The sequence below is a fragment of the Haliaeetus albicilla genome, chromosome 2, assembly GCF_947461875.1.
Source record: "Haliaeetus albicilla chromosome 2, bHalAlb1.1, whole genome shotgun sequence".
Classification (NCBI taxonomy): Eukaryota; Metazoa; Chordata; class Aves; order Accipitriformes; family Accipitridae; genus Haliaeetus; species Haliaeetus albicilla.
In genome coordinates, this window is record NC_091484.1 from 16,514,055 (window position 1) to 16,534,856 (window position 20,802).

General features: G+C 47.3%; 1 protein-coding gene across 2 annotated transcripts in view; it reads left to right on the forward strand.

Annotated features, from left to right (window-relative positions):
• The first annotated feature begins 6,650 nt into the window (after positions 1–6,650).
• The window catches only part of RALY (RALY heterogeneous nuclear ribonucleoprotein), a 146,890-nt gene continuing 132,738 nt past the window's right edge, over positions 6,651–20,802 (forward strand). The window contains exon 1 of one of the 2 annotated variants that reach the window (XM_069807556.1): positions 6,651–6,775. The gene's annotated coding sequence lies outside the window, so the exon portion shown is untranslated. The remainder of the gene's footprint in view (positions 6,776–20,802) is intronic. The other variant, XM_069807566.1, reaches the window with a different exon arrangement.

Consider the following 20,802-nt stretch of genomic DNA (forward strand, 5'->3'; position numbering starts at 1 on the left):
TTCACTTGCAGTCTTTCCAATCTGTTTTGAATTAGGAGACACTCAGGATTAGAAAGTGTTTTCTCATTAGAACAAATGTCACAGATTTAAAATCCTCTTCATTTAAATTCCTCCTAATGTTCTTTGCCTTGAACAAGTGAGCTCTTAATGTCCACTTTAATTAAAGCATTTCAATGGGACTTCAGCTGGGCACCTAATTACAGCAAGTCTCGGAGAAGTGGACATGGTCCAACTAAGAAGGGGAACTCCAGGGTAGGAACTTCAGCAGAAGCTGTCCTTTTTTGGCTTTTTAGGGAAAAGTGGTAAAGGAAACACAAACTAAGATGTGTCTCGAAAAATGATCCCACGCTTACAGCAGGCAGAAATACCGCATGGTTTGGGACATGCTGGCTGGGGGTGCTGGGTTCTGCAAAGGGGTTGGTCTATGTTTCCCTGAGCCATTACGAATTTTTCTCTTTTTGCTGCTGTACCCATTTGCAAGTCATCAGCACAGGCTCTGGCAGCTAAGCAGGATTGCTGGCTGCAGGCTGCAGCACCCTGCCTCTGTGGTCAGATTCCTCCTCTCCCCCATTCACTGCCCTCCAGATTTCTCATTTCTATTCAGGTAAAAGTTTGGTCCTTCCCCCATCTGCCCAGCCAGCTCCTATGATGCTGCATCAATTTACCAGTGCACACCTATGGGAACCACAAGTGAGAAGGACCTTGCTAGCTTTCTCAGGAAAGAAATCCTTTGAGATGCCAGGTGATTTGGACAAGGGCTGCTGGGCAAGTGTCTGACAGTTACAGGAAGGCAGTACATAAAATTCTGGAAAATAAAGCGTCATTCAAGCACATACACATTCCTTTCCTAGAGCATGGAAATGGCAGAGGGAAGCACACTGATGGGGAATCAGATTATCCAGCCCCTCGATGATCTTCTTTTCCAGCTACTGCCTGAACAGCACCAGTGCCCCCACTTCTCCCTTTTCCCCAGGAGTGGCTTGGGGCACCACAGAGAGAAGATGGTCCCTGCCTCTGCTTCACCACGTGGCTGTGATCCCAGGTGGATTCAAGGGCAGGAGAAAGGATCTGAAGGCCAAGAGCTGGCAGGCAGCGAGAGCAGCATCTGGCCAGTGTTTCTCCATAGTCAGCGTACATGGCAAAAGAGAAACAAACTGTAGGGTCAGATCTTGCTGATGGAAATCAAACAGCGACTCTGGTAAAGTCAGAAACTTCACCTGGGTTCACATGAGTAGTGTCTGGCTCACTGTCTCCCTCCTTAAGTGATGAATGAATCTGGAGACAGTTAATAATGAAAGACTATTAAGATAAGATTTAGTCTTTATTTTTCTCATGCTTCCATCATTTGTCAGGCACTCGAAGCAAACAGAGGAAATGTCGATCTGGGAAATGCTGCTGATACCCATACAGCTGCAGATTTATTGGTGCTTGTGCTCAGGCACCATCCAAGGGAGGAGGAGTGCTACCTGGGCAGGTGTTGCCACATGTCACTAGCATTTCTGCTCCCTTCCCTCAGGACAATTATTTAAAGCAGTCACCTTCATTTGATAGCTCATAAACAGTATCACTGTTGGAACTGGGCAGCATTTCTGGCCCAAAAAGTGTCTTGACAGACAATGTGTTAGTTTCAGGAGAAAATGTCAGCTTGATTGTTTAACCTCCAAAATTCAGGCAAAGATGTTCATTCTGAATTATCTTTGTGAGTAGTATTCTTTATTTGCTTCCCCCTCACCACCTTGTTAATTGTTTTTCTTTCTTTTTAGAGAGAATCCTGTTTCTGCTCTCTCACATTCACAGCTTACGAGCTACTGCGTATCCTGGGTGAGGTGGAGTGAGTGCTTAAGAGCATATCTTTGATTTTCTCACTTTGACAGCAGTAAGAAAACATATGAAAATAAGCACAGGTTTTGTTTTCAGACCATCTTCAGCTGCATGTAGTATGCACTTCCTAGAACAAAAGGCACTTGGATACACACAGTATGTACACAGGAACAAAAAGATAATGCCAGTATTAATTTCACATTGCACAAGTGTTCCTGCACTCATGGCAGCAGCAGTGTGCAGGAGACTGACAGGAAATGTGCAGCCCTTCCCCAAAACAACAGTTGTATGGAAAAAGTGTGGCCATGTTAGAGGCATCTGCTTTTTGAGACTGTGTTCACTGAGTTTTTCTCCTTTAATATGAAGTCAGATGAGCCCCAGCTCCCCCCCTTCAACATCCTTTTATTGCTTTTAGACTGACTTTGAGATGGGGCGGAAAAAGAAATCTGACAGAGGTAAGTTCCAAGGTCAGTGCTGCTCACCTGTCTCTGTCATCCCACTGAGCTCATAAATTGGTGTTAACACCTCCTGGAAGAAATGACAAATATGAAAAGAGAACCTTGCTCATACTTGGAAGCGTACCCATTACTGGGGCAGCCACTGTGGAGCATGAGTCCAGCAGGACTGCAGGTGCAGACAAAATCCAAAGCCCATTCAGCGCTGTTCAGTCCAGCTGTGGTCCCCAGCCCCTGGCAGCCCCTGCCCATCTCCCAGAGCAAGCAGGAGAAAGCTGCCTTTTTAGGAAACTTATTTTCTTTAAACATCATAAAGCACCTGTATATTTCTTGTTCCTCTGCTATTAGAAATCAGTTTTTGCAGAATGATCTTTTTTTTTTTTTTTTTTTTTGCTTGTTCTTTAAACAGCTGCTTATAACGGGACCTCATGGTATGGAAAGCACAAATAACTTAGGAGCCTCTGAGATGTGCTCCTGCCCCCTCCACTAACAACTCTCTTTAGCAGGAGTCATAAAATCTATTACTGTTGCTGCAGATTGGCCATGGTGTGACTTTGGAGAAAATTCTTTCTGTGTTGACACTGTTGCTTCATTGTTATTCTTTCTGTACCAGTGGAACAAAATGAAAAATTCATTAAAAATGGAGAAAAAAGGGAAAGAAAGAAAACCACTGGCATTTCTCTATCTCCCAGCATAAAAATCAAATGTAGAAGATTGAAATCAGGGTGCTGGGGAGAGAAGGGTGGGAGAGTTAAACATCTGAAGGATTCATAGCCACACAGGCAGTGTCCTGGACAAATGTGCCAATAAAAAGGACCTGTCGCCTCCTTTACAGGGTACCGCTAACAAATTAGGAGTCAGAGAAGGATCTCACAGGAGGACTTGCTTTCTTCAGGACATTTTAGCAGGCAGCAACTCCTCAGGGGAGCTCCAGGAGCTGTGCTGTGGCCCCAGGGAGCTCCCCGAGAAGTGTGCTCTGCTTTTGGCCGCTCCCTCAGAGCATGGCAGGTCCCCACACACTCTCTTTTCCAGCCAGGCTGGCACCTGCGGTCCCCACATGGCCCCAAGTTCCCAAGGATGTCACTTATAGTCTGGCCTGCCCCATTCTTCTGTCTATCTGGAATAGCAGATCCTCAGCTCTGCAGATCAGAGTTCCCCCATCCACCCTTTCCTGGGATTAAGTGGACAAGAAGCACTGTCCTAGTGACGGAGGTGGACAAGAAGCATTGTCTGTAGTTCCTCACATGGGATCCCACACCACCTCGTTTACCTTGGTGCTGGCAAGGATTTTGGCATGGTCTCCCACAGCATCCTGGCATCCAAGTTAGGGCATCACAGTCCAGATGGGTGACTTTGTAAAGCAGCAAATGACTGGCTGGATGGCTGGGCTCCAAGGAGGTTAGGGGTGGGTTGTACTCTACCTGCAAGCCAGTTACAACAGGCAAGACACCCCCTTACAAAGGGAAAGACCCATCAGCGGTCTTTCCTGGGACCTGTCCTAATAGCCCTAGCACTGACCTAAGGAGGGGACAAAACGCACCCTCAAGTTTGCAGATATACCAAATATGCAGTGAATGTGCTTGAGGGCAGGGCTGCCACTGAGCACAGCCTTCATGGGCTGGAGGAACAGGCCAACGGGGATCTTATGAAATCCAGTGAGGTCAAGTCTGAAGTCCTGAACGCAGGATGGACTGTCCCCTTTCACCGTACAGGTTGGAGACTGACTGGCTGGAGAGCAGCTCTGCTGCAAAGGCCCTGGGCTGCCACTGGGCAGTAAGTGAACCTCGAGGAGCAGTGCATCCCAGCAGGGAGGATGGTGACAGAGGACCAAGTGGGTCAGTGAATGGAGGGCAATGCCTGCTCCCTCTCCTCAGCATGCACCAACCACATCTGGAACAGCACACGCAGTTGAGCCACCCCCAGGACAAGAAGTGTGGTGCTAAATGGGAGTAAGTCCTGCAGACTCCCAGGAGGTTGGATGAAACCTCCAGGGTCCCTTCCAACCTGAGCTGTCCTGGGATTCTGTGGCTCCTCAAGCTTCTTCCCAAACCTGCTGCAGGTTTGCTCTGTAGCTGCAGCTTTTTATCCTGACAGGTCTCGATCTCTGTGAGTACCACGACATTACTTTTCCATCCCATGAAGGGGACACCCCCAAAACCAATCATCTAAATCTTTTTAAAAATAAAAATGACAAACCAAACCATTTCCCAGGATCTCTGCTCAGGAATGTCACAGGGGAAGAATAATTCTTTTTGTGATCAAGAGACTTAACTTCAAAAGCATCCAAAGTGCAGGTCTCCGTGGGGCACCTTTCTGCAGGGTTATTAATAAGAAATAATTGTTTTAAGTGCAGAAAAGTACATGTACTTTCTATTCTCTTCCAAAAGCCCTGCATCATTTGTCCTTAATGAATAATGAAAGATGCTTTTGTATTGCTTCCCACCCATAGACTTTAAAGTGATCATTAAGCAATAATAAATAGGACTTCAAAGAAAATCAGGATTTGATGAAAACTTAATTCTGGTCTAATATGAGAAGCACATGCTTTTGAAGAAGTTTACAGATGTTACTGGAGCTTTTGTGGGTAGAGGATTTTGGTCAAAAAGCTGAACACCTCAACACTGGAAAAATGTCGCTAAATTGTTCTGAAGTGCTATTGCATTGCTCCATAGAAATTATAATTTGGTGCCCCTTGATCGTCCTTCTGGAAGGAAGCCAGGAGACTACCTTGCCCAGGATATGCACTTTGATACTCTGCAGGACTGCTATGATTCACCCTGAGGGGGTGATTTATCATGGGAAGCAAAACCCAAGGAAGAGATTGTTTTCTGAGGAGAGAGGGAGCGCAATGTCCCATGACAGACCAAGGTATTTGGATTTCAGTGGAAAAGCCAACATATTCCACTGGGAAGTTGATGTGGTTTTGCCTTTCAACGCTCCTTTGGGAAGGCCACTCTGCAAGTGAAAAACTGAAGCTTGGAAGAGATATATGAGTTGCCCAAGAAAAATTAAGCTGAAAGAACGGTTAATTCTTCATGTTTGGGTTGGTGGACACCCAGAGATCTTGCTTCCAGCACACAGTCAGTTAGGTCTCAATGTTGGCAAGAGAGTTCACCTTATTAAGGGGTCTCCTACTACTGAACAACCGAACCTTCAGCGGTATCTTGTGAGCACCTCATCACTCCCACCAGCCTCAGTGGGAGCAAGCGTTACGCCGGGTCGTTTTGTATAGCTGAGCACTTAAACGCCACCACAGTTATGTTGGGATCAACAGAGAATACTTCAGAGGGGATTTGTCTCTGCCTTGATTACCAATTAATCATCTGTGCTATGGCACTATCCCAGCAACGTTGGAACAGGAACACACTGAAGTGTTGCAGTGAGCATAACTGTGATGGGTCACTGCTGCAGGTGGGCTCTTGCTCTTCAGTAACACGCTGCGGAGAGCTGTTGTGTAAAATTGTTTGCAGTAAATATCCCAGTGACCTGAACAAGCTTCCCAGGAGCTGGGACCACACTGCGTGTCGGTTTGTGGAACCTGTGTGCACATCGCCAGTCGATGCTGTGTACATACAGCGCTGCCTGCATTGTTCCTTACACATCCCTGCATGTGTCTATCCCTCTGCTGCCGAGGCTTTTAGCGTGGACCTCCCACGCAGTTACGGAGCAATGAAATGCTGGACATTACTTTTGGTAAGAAAACACCCGATTCCTAAGAGAATTGTTTTCTTCCTTGCGGGAGCGAAGAGCAAGCAAACACAGAACAGAGGAGCCAAGCTGAGAGTCGGTCTGTTAGGGACAGCACCCGGGGAAGAGGGGCAGGGCTGGAGCGTCAGCTCCTGGCGTGCAGTCCCCGGACTGATTCTCCAGTCCGGAGCCACAGGGCGCATTTGCAGCTGCCCGGCGCGGGCAGGCAAATCCGCTCTGTGGCTACCAACTTCGGCTGCGGTTCGGGCGAACCTGGTTTAAACAAAGAGCGAGCGGGGCTCGGGGAATTCGGCGGGATCGGCTGCTCTGCACCTCCTGGACGTGCCCAGGGTCGAGCCGCGGGGCCAGGACCCGCCGCCACCGGACCCGCAGCCCGGAGCATCCCCGCGCTCCCGCCCGCACCCCCCGCCCCGCTGGACTCTTCCACCGCGCTGGCTGCAGAGCAGGAGGGGAGCCGGGGGGGGGGGTGCGGGCGAAGCGACGCTGCCCTCGGCCGAGGCCCAGCGGCGCGGCACGGCACGGCCCCGCAGAGCGGATCCGCTGGGGCAGCGCCGCGGCGGCACCGGCGGTGGGCAGCGGCCGCGGGCTCCTCCCCTCCCCCCCCCCCCCCCCCCCGCAGCGCGGCGCCGTGGTACGGTCGGCGCGAAGGAGCCGGAGCGGCAGGGCGGCGCGCGGCACTGTGCCGGCGGCTCCCGCGGGGCGAGGGCGGGCCGGGCTGGGCGGGGGCCGCTGCTCCGCGCCTCGTCCCTCTCCCTCCTCATCCTCGCCACCCTCCGGCACCTTCCTGTTCGGTGAGTGCTTCTGCCGTTTCCTTCTTAGCTACGCCCCCCCCCACCGCGCAGCCCCGGGCCGGCGGTGCCCCCGCAGCGGGCTGCCGCCGGCCGGCTCCGCGAGGCTGCCTCTTGCGAGACGGAGTGTGCTTTCCTGGGGGTTCCGCTAGCCGCGGGTGCCTGGCGGCAAATGAGTTACTGCCTTCTCTATTAATTTTTTTTTTCCTTCAGTCTTTTCCTTTCCCCGCTGTTCCCTGTTTTTCTTGTGGTTCCTCCCCCCCCCGCCCCGATCCACGTTTTCCCCTGTTCGGTGGGAAGGGGGAAGGAAGGGCGGAGATGCCGGCACCTGCGGGATAGGAAACTTCCGCGTTTGAAAGCGGCTGCCGGGTGAAATCGCGTCCCCGCCGCTGCCCTGGCGCCGGGGTTGGTCTCCTGGGCCGGAGCCCCGGTGGGGCACCGCGTCCCGGGCGCGGTGCTCGGGACACTCGTGAGTCCGGTCCCGGGGTGGGGGCTCGCTGGAGAGGGATGTCCGCGGAGCGACCGGAGCGATCGCGAGTTACTTTGGGTCTCTTGTGGAACAGAAATGGCCGGCCCCTCTCGGAGGGCGTCTTCTGGGGCGGGCTGGGAGCTACCGGAGACGGTACAATAGGGTGAAGAAGGAGAGCGATGGGCTGCCGCGGCAGCTGGAGGCGCGCCTGGCGAGCGGGGCTTCTGCCCTTGTAGCCAGAGGGCTTCCGAACAGGCTTCTCGGCGTGTTGGTGTTGAGCCCCGCGATCTCTTGCGAGGGGTTTTATGGCGTGTTACAACGTTATCGGCCGCGCATATGTTCGGGTTGGTGATTTCTGTAAGTGTTTGAGGTGATGTGTGAAACTCCGGTTCTTACTCCAGGCTGCTGTCAGAACGGCTTGGGCTGTCCGTGTGCCCGGCAGTAAGTTTGGGCTGTGCCTTCATAAGGGTGCTCCTGCGGCTGATTCCTGTTAGGACTAGGGAGCCCAGAAAGCTAAGAAGTAAATTGCCTGTGTGGAGAGCAGCGTGGATGTGCACCTTTTTTTTCCTGACTGTGCTTCTGAGTGTAATGCTCTGATTTGGGTTTTGACGTGGGGCAGATCTGGGCTGGAAGATGAAGCCAGGGAACAACAACACGCTTTTGTGGGGCTGTGGGCTCCTGGGGCTTTCCCGTGTTCCAGCAGCCTCTCTGGTCTCTGGTAGCTCTTCTGCTCTGGCTTTAGTGGAGGCTGAAGTCGACAGCATCACAATTGACTTCAGCTGACTTTCGAGGCCAGAAAAAAAGACCCTCTCATTTCATGTTAAGGAAGTCATTGTTGTCTTTCCTTGACAGATAACTACCGTAAGGTGATGGCTAGCTGGTGTCAGAGTTTGCAGGGCTGGTGAGGAGTGGTGGTGGGCAGCCCATGTCCACTGCTGCCAGCAATCTCCCCCTGTGCTGGCAGGGGCACTGCAAGCATTCCGGCTGGAATTTGCTGTGGACCTCAGTGTCCAGGCTGAGCCTGTTTTCTTTGGCTTTGAGCAATGCTGGCTGTCATCTCCAATGAGCAGTCACAGGGTGGAAGATGTAGGCTGAGTTGCAGGACCTCTGGATTATCCCTGCTGTAAGAAGGAAGCCTGCTCTCTTCTACAGGTGCTTTCACTCTTGTTTCCCTTTCCCCGTGGAGAAGGGGGAGGTGGTACTTTCGCTTGCATTTTGTCCTGTCTTTTATTCTGCAGTTTGTTCTGATTTGGACTCCTTGCATTGTTTTCTTCTAAGGTAAAGGATAGGGAAGGAGTTTGTTTTCTAAGCAAAGCCAGCAGCAGAGCTCCTGGATGAGGAGCCTGTGCTGACTTGGTGTAAAGGGAAGGACTGCTTTTTTTCTGATCTTCACGGATGAGCAGGGAGGTAAGGAGCCTGTGTCACAAGCAAAACCTCAGGTTAAGCCATGACAGTGTGGCTCTGTAGCACCCTTTACAGACTGCCTACTCTCGGTGACACCTTGTCACAAGGTTTATTGCTCACATTCCTGGAAGTCTTTTTATGACTCTTGTTTTTGGTGAGCAGCATTTGGCTTGGCTGCGTGTGATACCTTTCTTCAGGAGGTGTGTGTGTTAAGGCAGACACTCGTTTAGTTCACCATGCTGTGCCTGTGAAAGATTGGTGGTATTTTATGTCTGTCAAGCTAATGTTGGGGATGGATTACAGGGGAATGGCAAAGCAGAAGAAGGTGGGTCTCTTAAGAACCACTTTCTTTAGAAAAGGCAGATAATAGGCAGCGAGTTTTGGAAGGGTGTTTTATTTAGGGATTGTAAAGAGAGGATTAAAGCTCTTGACAGAGAACAGTTTATGTGGAATAAGTGATGGGACTTGATAATTCAGAAAAATAAAGACTCTAACATGTTCCCATCACCAAGAGAGCTTTCAGCTCTCCTCGTCCCAAATTATTCAATAGAAGCAACAGAACTTTTGATTTGAGTTCTTTATTGATGGCTGCATAATGAGTTTTCAGACCTAGAAGTAAACTTGCATCTACTCAAAGAAAATGGCCTGTGGATGTAACAATCTTTGATATGCTAAAGGTACTGTAGAGTTATCCAAGATGTTAATTATAGGTATTAGAAATAGCTGTGTCTGTCTTGAAGAGAACTGCAGCTTTTGCTTCCTTGCCCCCATCCATTAAGTTACTGTCTTTCCTGGCACAGGGTTTGTGTTCCTGTATTTGAAGAAGCACAAAGGCATTGCTTGCAGAATTACTGAAATGAAGAGGGTTTGTGGAGGGGAGAAGAAACAAGAATCAAATTTTGGGCCTGAGTTTTGATTCCAAAACAAGTTGCTCGTTCTTTTCACAGCTTAAGGTTTGCAATGGAAAGGTTGAAAACACCAAGCAAGAACAACATGCTAGAAAAAAAAAATCTGAAATAAGCTAAAAAGGATGGAATTCAGTATAAACTGTCATCAGAGAGTGTTTATAAACCTACTGGAGAAAAGGGAGGGAGGAACCATTTGTATTGATAACAAGTTCTTTTTTATAACTGTAAAGCTTTAATTATATAGTTTAAAAAAATAATCCTAAATGTGTCCTTTTTATACCTGTGTATACCAGATTTAGCTGAGGCTAAATCTGCAGAGTTCATGCTGATCTGAGTAATCTGAATAAAGCTGAATAGTGAAGAGGCTCTTAAGAGAATCTGAAACCCAGGAGGCATTTTTCAGACCTGAGTTATGTCACTTTTTTTTAGAGGTGCCTCAGGCAATTGCATTTTAAGAAGACAAAGCTTTTGTTTGCAAGCTGGCCTAGAAAAATGCCAAGGATGAATCCAAAGTAAAGGCTTTCAGAAGTTGTCATTTGTGATTAAGTTGATTTTGCTGTTGTACACAAGAATGCCGCTGCCTTCCTCAGTGTGGTGTGAACTGTGTCTATTTTTATTTTTGCCACCAGTCCTAGTGTACCTGTTTAATTCAAGCGAGTAATATTACATGGTGGTTCTCACCTGAAAGTGTGTATTTAATTAGAAGATCAGATGTCTGCTAGCTCCATCTCCGATACAAAATTAATTGTATGTGCTTTACAAAAGGCAGAATTGAGGTGACACCAGGACAGAGACAGATTCAGAACCAGTGTTCTGCAGAATTAACATCTGCTTGTAAGTGTCTAGTTTTGCAAGCCAAGGCTTGTAACCATGAGCAAAGACTGTTTTCTTTTGCATGTTTTAGGAAATCCTCAGCTTGCAGTGAGACAAGCGTGCATGCAAATAGTGAATCTAAAGCTTTTATTGTGGCTTCTCATGTTTCTTGCAGCTTAAAACAATCAGAAATAGTATCCTGTTGTTGCCAGGCTGTGGGCAAACGAGAGGAGCTACTTCTGTGGAGCCTGAGATGGGGGATAATGTGCATGATATAACAGATGATGCTGAAGCATGGATGTGGAAATGTATATCGCCTGCAATCTATAGTTGTGTGAGCTCCCAGAGAGGTCCTTCTTGTTTAAGAAAGGTGAAATACTGGGGGTATTGTAATGACTTCCTTTTCTTAAATAAAATGAGAACAGTTTTTGTCTTAAAATCTAACCATCTTAAAGCAGCATTGACCTTATTAACAGCGCCTGAAGCTGTTGCCAGAGCAGGAGGTATCCCTGGAGTTAACCTCACCCTGAGAGACAACTGCTTTCTGTAGCTGTGCCTAGCTTTGTTCTGGATATCCAGGGAAAGGCTATAAGGGTGGTGTGAGTCATCTTTCTGGCTCTTGTGTAACACTGTTTAACACAAACAATCCTGTTTGTTCTACTTACTGAGGTCCCTTGTATCTTCCAACATGAAGAGACCTGGGAGTGAAGGTACCGAGGCACCCTCTCCTGGGGGGACCTGATGTGCTGCTGTGGCTGTTTCACAGGCAGGTGGACCCTGCATCTGTCACTCTGCCATCTAATAATAATTTTTTTTTTTTTTTTAAGAAAGCCTTGAGAATATGTTGAAACCAAAGACTGACATAGAGCAAGATGTGCTGGGGAGAAGCTCCCGAGGCGAGACTCGGCCTTGCCTTTGCAGGGAAGGTACCCTGATTGATTTAAGGACTTCTGATCTTTTGCTTCTACCCTGATGCTGGAGCTGAATGGCAGGATGCCAAACTTGGTTTCAGTCACATTTCTGTACCTGCAGCAGAGTATTTCCTTTACTGAACATCCATTTGTAGACTTTGTCAGTGATGTTGCACAACTGTCCTTTTTTTTTGTTCCAAACAGTATCATTTTAAAATAGAAATCATAATGCCAATTATTTTTTTTTCCTAAGAAAACAAGAATGAGGTAAATAGCATGGGCACCTCTGGGCTACATCTGTGTGAATTCAGTGATTCCCAGGTGAAGTCTGCAGCATCATCTGAATGTGGTGTGTGATGGTACCAAACAGTAGGTGCTGAAAAGTGCCATAGCTTTATCTGATACTTTTGCAAGCAGCTTGTATTTTGACAAACACAGCCATAGTGGGAATGAATGTGAACTCATCTTCTGATTGCTTCTACAAGCAGAATAAGAATGGACAGGCTAAATGTATGAGCAAGAGCAATAACTGAGACAGTGCAGCTCCATCTCCTGCTGTGTCAGGATTAAGTGGCTCCTGCTGCATCCCACCTTCCTTGGAGGGAGAACATCCTTCCACATGGGGGGTCTGCCTGCTAGTGAGGGTACTTAAACATGGAAGTAAGGGTGACAGTTTCTGCCAGAGAAGACGTTGTGGAAATGATGGCAATGGACACTTGTTCTGGAAGCTGGGAATAGATCAACACTATTATTCATTTTAACATATGAAATCCTGAGTTCAGGACTAGGCTGGCAAAGGAGACGAGGTGGTTGCAGATGTTCCCCACCTGGGCTCTTGTTTTATTAGTCTAAATCTCATGCTTTCCTTCTGCCTTTAGCAAACTGTTTTTGGAAAACTGTCTTAGGAGCATTTGTGAGAAAACTGCTTCCTTTAGAAGGACATGGGGAGCACTGGTTCTGTCAGCTCTCCTGCACAGGTAGAAGATACCTTGGTTTGGAGATGGGAGGTCTGTTTGAACTTAACTTGTGGATGAAGGCCACTGTCTTGGAGAAATAAGGAGGATCTGATGGTCCCATGAAGAGGTTTGGACCTTGACCACATGGGGCTGCATGGTAGCAACTGCTTCTGTGGATATTGTATGACAGTCAACTGACAGGTGGTGCCATCAGTGTTCATGTTACCTTTTACCTGGCCTTCACTCTCTTCTCAGTTGCATCCTAGACTTGCCAGGACTTCAGGGTGACTCTTCTGGTCTGAAATATGGCCCCTGTGTAGAGGGTTGCAGGTGGTTGGTGCTCCAACATAATTGTTTGACTTTTTTTTTTTCTAAATAGATTTGAGAAACTCTGTAATTGCTCTGGGACATAACATTGAGAGGTGATGGTGCTGCATGGTCTGACTGAGCATGTGTGTGCTGGAAGGACAGTGTTGTGGTGGTTTGGTCATTCAACAGTTCCTGGTTTCTGTCCCTGGAGCTGTATGTGCTTGTAAAACAGGTATTTGCTTGTGATGGTTGCTTCTGCAGCAACGTACAATGCTTAGAACTCTTGCCAACTCCTGAAACTGCAGAAATTCTCTTGAGCTCCTCTAGTAACTTAGGCTTAATTTTTTTTATTTTTATTTTTTAACTTTTTTAGTTAAAAAGTTGCTCCAAATTTTAGTGTGCAACTTTTGTTCATGCTCACACATTTCAACAGGCCAGTAAAACTTTGCCTTGCATGCATATTGCCCACATCTGTGATGGATTTGAGGTCCCATACATTCTCCCCCAGCCTGGTATCCAAGCGCAGGGACAGATGTCGCCACATCACTGCAGGCAGCACATCTGGGCAGACACAGGCATGGGTCATTGTAGATCATGCCACAAGGATGGGGACCTAGACTATGAAACTGGCTTTGAAATTTCTGTGTTTATAAAACTACTGCAAAATCCTTGGTACAGCTAATCTCATGCAGCCAGTGTCCTTTCTTTACCTTCAGCAGCACCTTGGCATCCACAGGGCACAGGTGTTGGTGAAGAGAAACATCCAAAGGTAAATTCCACTGGAAGGATGCTCTGTGAAGCTGATGCTGTTGAACAGCTTCATGAGCGCATGGGAGATGACTGCTGCCACTGATACATATCAAAGGTGGGCTTTGTGGTTTTTTCCTCTTAATTAGGAGTGGAGTGCTTTCCTGCAGATGTGTTCCCTAGCCATTTGACTGCAGTATATACAGCATTTTCGGGGAGGGCATGTTAATAAGCCGGAGTTTGCTAATACCTCCTGTGAGCAGAACCACACCTCGTGGCAGGAGAGAGGCAGGAAGGGCTTAGATGATTTTAATTAAAGTTGTTGTGAGGAAGAAATTAAATTTGGTCTCTTGCCCTGCTCGTATTATGAGGGGAGAGAGCTCAGCCTCTCTGAACTGAGCTATTAGCCACCTTCTGTTTGCCTAGGAAAAAAAAACCAATTTCTTTGTCAGCTTTTACCCTGGCTCCTGGGCCCTGATTGCTTGTTTATTTTCAGCAGCTCCCCAAATCACTTTGAAGATGGGCTTAAACATTGATCATCTCTTACAGTCCTTCATCTTTGTTCTGCCAGCAGACATTACAAAATGTATCTTAAATTACCTCTTTTCCCAGAATGAACGGGCTGTATATATGGTCCAGGAGAGAAAAGCTCTTTCAGCCTAAGTATAAATCAGCCAATGTCTCTGCTCCCATGTTTCCTCCCAGTTCTCCTGGATTTGCCTTCCAGCCCAGTCTGGAAAGCAGCAGGGATTCCAGGAAAGAAAAAAGCTGAAGTGCTACTTAATTTCAAGGCAAAAGCTACCAGTGCTGGGTTTGGTGAGTAGGATCCTGTTTAAAAAGGACTTTCTCTCCCCTTACTGCAACAGTGGGATCTTCCCTTTTCTTGCTGCTCACTGAAGAAGGGATGGGAGGGCTCCACTGGTGATGCTGTGCAGCCGATGGGATGCAGCAGTGAAGCAATGCCCGGTACTGGTAGCTACTGGCAGGGTAGTTTGGAGAAGAAACTTTGGATCTCTTCCTTCCTTTCCTGTTTGAGTACTGAGACCTGCCAGGGCTGGGAGAAAATACCCCACAACAGCAAAACTTTTATTCTGTATAAAACAGGCAGGAGACGGTGGAGGTGGCTAATTCAGTGGAGAAAAGCCCAGAAGCTACAGTTGAACAGGAAGCAAGTTTTAATAAATCATTATGTAGCATGTTTCTGATGGCTGCTTTATGTATGCAGATACTTTTTGTCTGTTTGCACTTAAATGGTAACAGCTCATACCCACCTCTTTCCTGAGTTAATCTGGAAGGGACTGCATTACTGATTTGTTATTTAGATGCATGATCGCCCTTGTTCCTGTAGCATGTTCCAAAATACTGGTGAGGGGAGCTTCTGGAGGGCTCAGTGTGCAGAGGGCTTTGCCCAGCTGAAAGGTGCTAAGCAAACGGGTGCTGCAGCAGCCTGAGCAGTGGGGGAAGAGGCTGTGTGTGTACTTGTGGTACAGGCTGTCCTCTGCATTCATTGCTGTTGTTATCATTTCCTTCTGCAGTTCAATTTGCAGATGTAGTATCACCATCCAATTTTGTGTGCTTCTAGCTGATGATGTGTGCCTGTTGAAATACTGATTTGCAAGAGGGGGGAAAACACAGTGCTTGTGACCTCAGAATTAATAGATTTTAGCCATATATGTAGCATAAACATCTATATTTTATAGTTTGTTGTGAGGTATTGGGGCATGGCATTCTGGCTCAGCAAGTCATAGACTTTTACCCATTAAGTCATGTAAGTGATTTATAGCTTGCCCCAAGTCTTCACAGCTGTGTTGCCGATCTATAGCATGTCTGTGGAGTAAATACCGTGTTTACACAAAGCCTTTTCTCTACAAGTCCCAAAAAAGAGGATGAACTCCATGCTTCAACAGGCTGCTCAGGCTGAAAAGTTGCAATGTCTTGGGGCAAAATGCAGTTGGACAAAGCAGCCCAGTGATATCTTATAAATATAGACACTTCTTTATTTCTTTCCTTGATTGTAACAGAAGAGGAGCATTACCAAGCGTCTCTGCAACCCTCAATGATGCAACCAGTGATGTGAGTGAGACAGCTTTCTGCAATGACGGAGAGTAGCCTTTAGATCCACATGGTTACTGTTTGAGAAAAGAAAATGCTTTTGGAAGTTCATGCCCTCTGCCCATGATAGACTGCTATCCTGGCCTGTAAGAAACAGGCTGAAGCTGACAAGGTGCTTGTGCCTGATTGCAGAGAGTGAGGACTTCTGCTTCTAGTGGCTGGTTTTTAAGTTTCTAGCTAAGAGCAGGCAGTAAGTTTGGATTTTTTTTCTTACCATGAAGTATGTCAACTTTTTACTTCACCTTCAGAGCCTCGCAGTCGTGAGCAAGGGGAATCTCTAGCAAGTAAACTAAAGACTAGCTGATAAAATAAACTGATTAGTTTGCTTTATTCTTGGTCATTCCTTGTATTTTGTTTGTTTGAAGCTTTCTAGTAAGAATAAAGGAGAGCAGGAAGTTTTGATAAGGCTTCCCACCCTGTAGAGTCACCACCATCCTGGCTGTTGTCCCCTCCCTGGAAAAAAAAGATCAATTTTTTTAACAACTATGAAAAAACTGGAGGACTTGCTAGCCAATCTTTGACATCTTTCCTTACAGTATGATAGTATCTGAAGGTCTGCGCGTATAGCTACTGAGAAGTAGTTGTGGCTCTGGAGTTTATGCTCTAAATATATAAAAGGTAGGAGGGCATGTGACTTGGCCTGACCTTGGATGGTAGCAGAGCTGGGAATAAAGCCAGGTCTGCTTGCTCCCAGTTTGCACTCTTCGATGTTAGTTACACTGCTCTGTTTTCTCTTCTCCCCCATAACCTGCCTGCAAAAACCTAACTTGCTGCCAAAGTAGTCGTCAGTGTCTTGCGTGCCTGAACCCAGCCTTCCAAGCCTGCTGCCCCTCTCTGTGATTCCCATTCCTACGGGCTTTACCCTGTCACAGCTGATTTTTCTCGCAGAGAGGACCTGACTCTGGGAAATGCATGGCATGTGATATTTAGCTTAGTGCAGGAGCATAGCAGCCATTTTTGCAAGGCTTAGTGTTGGCTTGCAAGGAGGTAACCCTCTGCTAGGCACATTCCTTGCTAGGAACTTGGCAGATCTGGCTGGAGTGCTTTAATTTTGTTTCATATTGCTGCATCTACTTATTTTCCTACTTTTTTTGTCTCAAGATTAAACTCGTATTCTCTTCTGACAACAGACACCTAATGCTTTTGATAGGTCATCTGGATGCTGCAGAAGCATGCAGATTATTTAAAATAAAAAGATTGTTTGCACTAGTGCTGGAGGTGATGTAGTTCTTGCTTGATTCAGCAGATCCAGTGCTCTGTTCCTGCACTTGTGCCATTAGCCATCGTGCAAAACTGCAAAGGTCCCTGTGGGACAGATGTCAGTCCTTCAGACTCCTGCCCAAAGTTACCAGTGCTTTCAGGCTTGGTAACAAAAGCTGTGTCTTAATTTTGAAAATGATCTGTTGAAAAGTGTATTTAAAAAAAAAAAAAAGATGGATGTGGTGGTACTGAGTTCCAGTCTGAAGTCTGGTGCAGCACCGCTGTGTACAGCCAGCTTTTGTTCCTGCACATTTCCAGGCAAGGCAGGTGGTGTTTAATTTTTTTGCATTAAAAAAAAATAAAAATCTATGGAGTGCTACGTAAGACTCCTCACATCTGTGCACGCTATGTAGGTCAGATGTGTGTTCACTTCTTTATGAAGACTGAACTTGACAGTGTTTCCTTTCTGCAACCAGGGAGGGACAATCGCAGAATTCACATGTGGCTCCATAAGGAATGTCCTTAAGGGAAGACCCCAAAGGGGATGCATGTGCAGGTGAAGTATGTTAGCTTTACCATGTGCTTCAGTTTTGTGACAATGAGCTTTATTGATGAAAGATTTATCTAAGCTGTGTATCCGGAGTTGATGGAATGTCATATCAGATTAGTCTTACAGTTCAAAATACTAAATGCTTCTGTGCCATGCTTCCAGCAGATGCCTCTTGCTTTGCTCTAAAAAGCCTGTTTCCTAATCTCTGAAGCCTGTGTTTCTATTGCTGTATTTCTTAAAATGTAAATCGCTTTCCCTCCTCCTTCCTCTGTCCGTTCCCCCCCCCCCAGCCAATCCTGTTTTGGTATTCCTTGACCTGTTCTGACTCTGGCTGTAGTGGAGGATAAAATGAGTTGGAAACATATATCCTGTCTTGCCCAGAAGCACGTTGGGAACCTGAACTAACACCCTTTAAATTGGTTGAGAATCTCCCTTTGCTTGGTGGACATGGCCTCAGATCCAGATGTGTTTGGTCTTGTGGAAGATGCTCTACTAGGTGAAACCAGTGGGGATCAAAGATATGGTTCCTACTAACCTACCCACTTGAGCATGATCCTCTGATCTCCTTAGTTTGACTGCAGTCCATGGAGTAGGGGACCTGAACCAGTCTGGCTGGTTTCTACATGTTGGGGAGGTTGTCTTCAGTCCTGAAGTTATGTGATGATGTAAGAACTTTTTCTCACAGAAGGAAGCTCCTAGCTTTGCGGAGAAAAAACTTGAAAATGTGACCCCATGGGACCCTAAGCATCCATTAAAACCAGATAAATAGAGATTTAGGGTTTATTTTAAAGCTGAAGAGGGAACTGGCTCTGTTACCTGAATTTTTTTCTCAGCTGAGGTGACCTTGTAAGCGACCATGTTTGAAACAGTGGCAGAGGAGGATCAGAGCAGATGAAGATGGATATATGAGTGTCCTTATGCAAACCAGTGCAGTGTGGAAGATATTTCTAGTATTAAAGCTGATCTGCCTGCTTTACAAGACTATGAAGAAACATTTGAAATGAAAGAGGGGCTGCACCTGTCACCTCCTCCTTCAGCAAATGTCTAGCATCTGCAAGCAAATGAACATCATCTACAGCTCTTCCCTGAGCAAATGAATGATCATCTATGAGCACCACCAGCCTCCTGAGAGACTCAAAACTGGATGTGAAGTTCTGTACCCTGAAGCAGCTGGATGAGTGGCCAGTACTTCAGGACCTCTCAGCAATGAGCATATCTTAGTGACTTGAACAGTAAATTGTAGTAGGTGGTCTACCCAAAGCTGACTTGGCTGTGATTGATCTATGGATTTAGGAGCATTGGTCTTGGAAACCGGGTGTATTGGTTTTATGTGGCAAGGTTTTGGTAGCGGGGGGGGGGGTTACAGGGGTGGCTCCTGTAAGAAGCTGCTGGAAGCTTCCCCTGTGTTCGAGAGAGAGTGAGCCCATACCAGCCAGCTCTAAGATGGACCCGCCGCCGGCCAAGGCCGAGCCAATCAGTGATAGTGGTAACGCCTCTGTAATAACATTTTTAAGAAGGAAAAAAAGTTGGGACGCGGAGAAAACAGCCACCGGAGAGAGGAGTGAGAACATGTAAGAGAAACAAGCCTGCGGACACCAAGGTCAGTGCAGAAGGAGGGGGAGGAGATGCTCCAGGCACCGGAGCGAAGATTCCCCTGCAGCCCGTGGTGAAGACCCTGGTGAGGCAGGCTGTCCCCCTGCAGTCCAGGGAGGTCTACGGTGGGGCAGATATCCACCTGCAGCCCATGGAGGACCCCACGCCGGAGCAGGTGGGTTCCCGAAGGAGGCTGTGACCCTGTGGGAACCCTGCGCTGGAGCAGGTTCCTGGCAGGACCTGCGGATCTGTGGAGAGAGGAGCCCACGGAGCAGGTTTTCTGGCAGGACTTGTGACCCCGTGGGGGACCCATGCTGGAGCAGTGTGCTCCTGAAGGACTGCACACCGTGGAAAGGACCCATGCTGGAGCAGTTCGTGAAGAACTGCAGCCCGTGGGAATGGCCCACGTTGGAGAAAGTTCGTGGAGGACTGTCTCCCGTGGGTGGGACCCTACGCTGGAGCAGGGGAAGAGTGTGACGAGCCCTCGCCCTGAGGAGGTGAAGCAGCAGAAAATAACATGTGATGACCGTAAACCCCATCCCTGTCCCCCTTGTGCCGCTGGGGGAGCTTGGTGGAGAAATCCGGGAGTGAAGTTGTGCCCGGGAAGAAGGGAGGGGTGGAGGGAAGGTGTTCTGAGATTTCGTTTTATTTCTCATTTACCTTACTCTGGCTGATTTGTAATAAATTGAGCTAATTTTCCCTAAGCTGAGTCTGTTTCGCCCGTGATGGTAATTAGTGAATGATCTCTCCTGTCCTTATCTCGACCCGCAAGCTTTTTGTTATATTTTTCTCTCCCCTGTCCAGCTGAGGATGGGGGAGTGATAGAACAGCTTTGGTGGGCACCTGGCGTCCAGCCAGGGTCAACCCATCACACCGGGTATGGGTTGTAGCAGGCTTCCAGTGTGGGGAAGCGGAGTCTGGACTTCATGGAGTTGCTCAAAATTGCTTGGAAAAGAGAAGTACTGGAGCACTTGAAGGGAAATTGGAGTAAAACTTCTGTCTGTCCTATTCTGCAAGAATTCTAGCTGGAATTCTGATTCTCAGTGTGTAAATATGTGAAGTGAGTGTGAGGACATCTCAGTACAGGTGTTTCTGCTGGAGAAACAACCTTGCTAATTGCTCTGTTGCTGTGCTCAGCAGCAAACCAAGGGATGAGATGTTTCCTATGACTGCTCTTTCCCTTCTTCCTAAATGAGATGAACGGTGCATTGTTACAGAAACTCCCGGGTGCAACCAACCTCTTAAGTCCCTGCTGACCAACTGAAACTAAGAGGAAACTAATGAATTCTCTATTGTCACAACATATTTTTTTTTGACCTTTAAAAGGGAAATGTGCTGGTGAGTCAGGAGACCCACTTTGAAATCTGTTAGGCTTGTTTTGGGCAGAAGGTGAGCTGAGATGCAGTGGTGACGGTGGCGGTTTAAAATAAAGGCAGAGATCAGAGCAGTGTACAAATCTGCCATGTTGTTGTCTCTGGTTTATGCATGAGCACAGAAGTGGAGTCCCCAGAGCTGTTTGGGGTGTCTCAGCTATTCTGGTTATGAAGCAAACAGAGAAGTTGAAGTGTTTTGCAGTTTTCTCTTGACCTGATTTTAAAACCAGGATGTGAACTCCTTATTTTTGGAGAATAAAAAAGGGAGGGAGGAAGAATGCTGTTCCCTGCCCTGCATTTACTTAGGAAGTAAAATGACTCTTCTGGTCAAAACAAGGAATCTTGAACATTTTCATGGCAGTTAAGTCCTTTTGAGAAAGATTTGGATGAAGTTTGTGCTTCAAGGACAGTGAACCTGGCTGAGCCTTCCAGCAGCTTGACAAAGCCTTTGTTACTTTTATGTTAATAGAGAGTTAGATGGGAGAGGATGGGATAAGGCTGAGTGAGGCTATTTAGCAGCACCTGAAAAGTTTGGAGGAGAAAAGGATTTTGGTAGGCTTGTGCATTCATTAGGACCTCTAGCCATGGATAAGTGACCATTGCTTTACCTGGTTTGTGAAGAACTGACTCGCTTTTCAAATGTTGGGGCTAGTTTTCTCCTAACAAAGGCCTTTGGCTTGAAGGT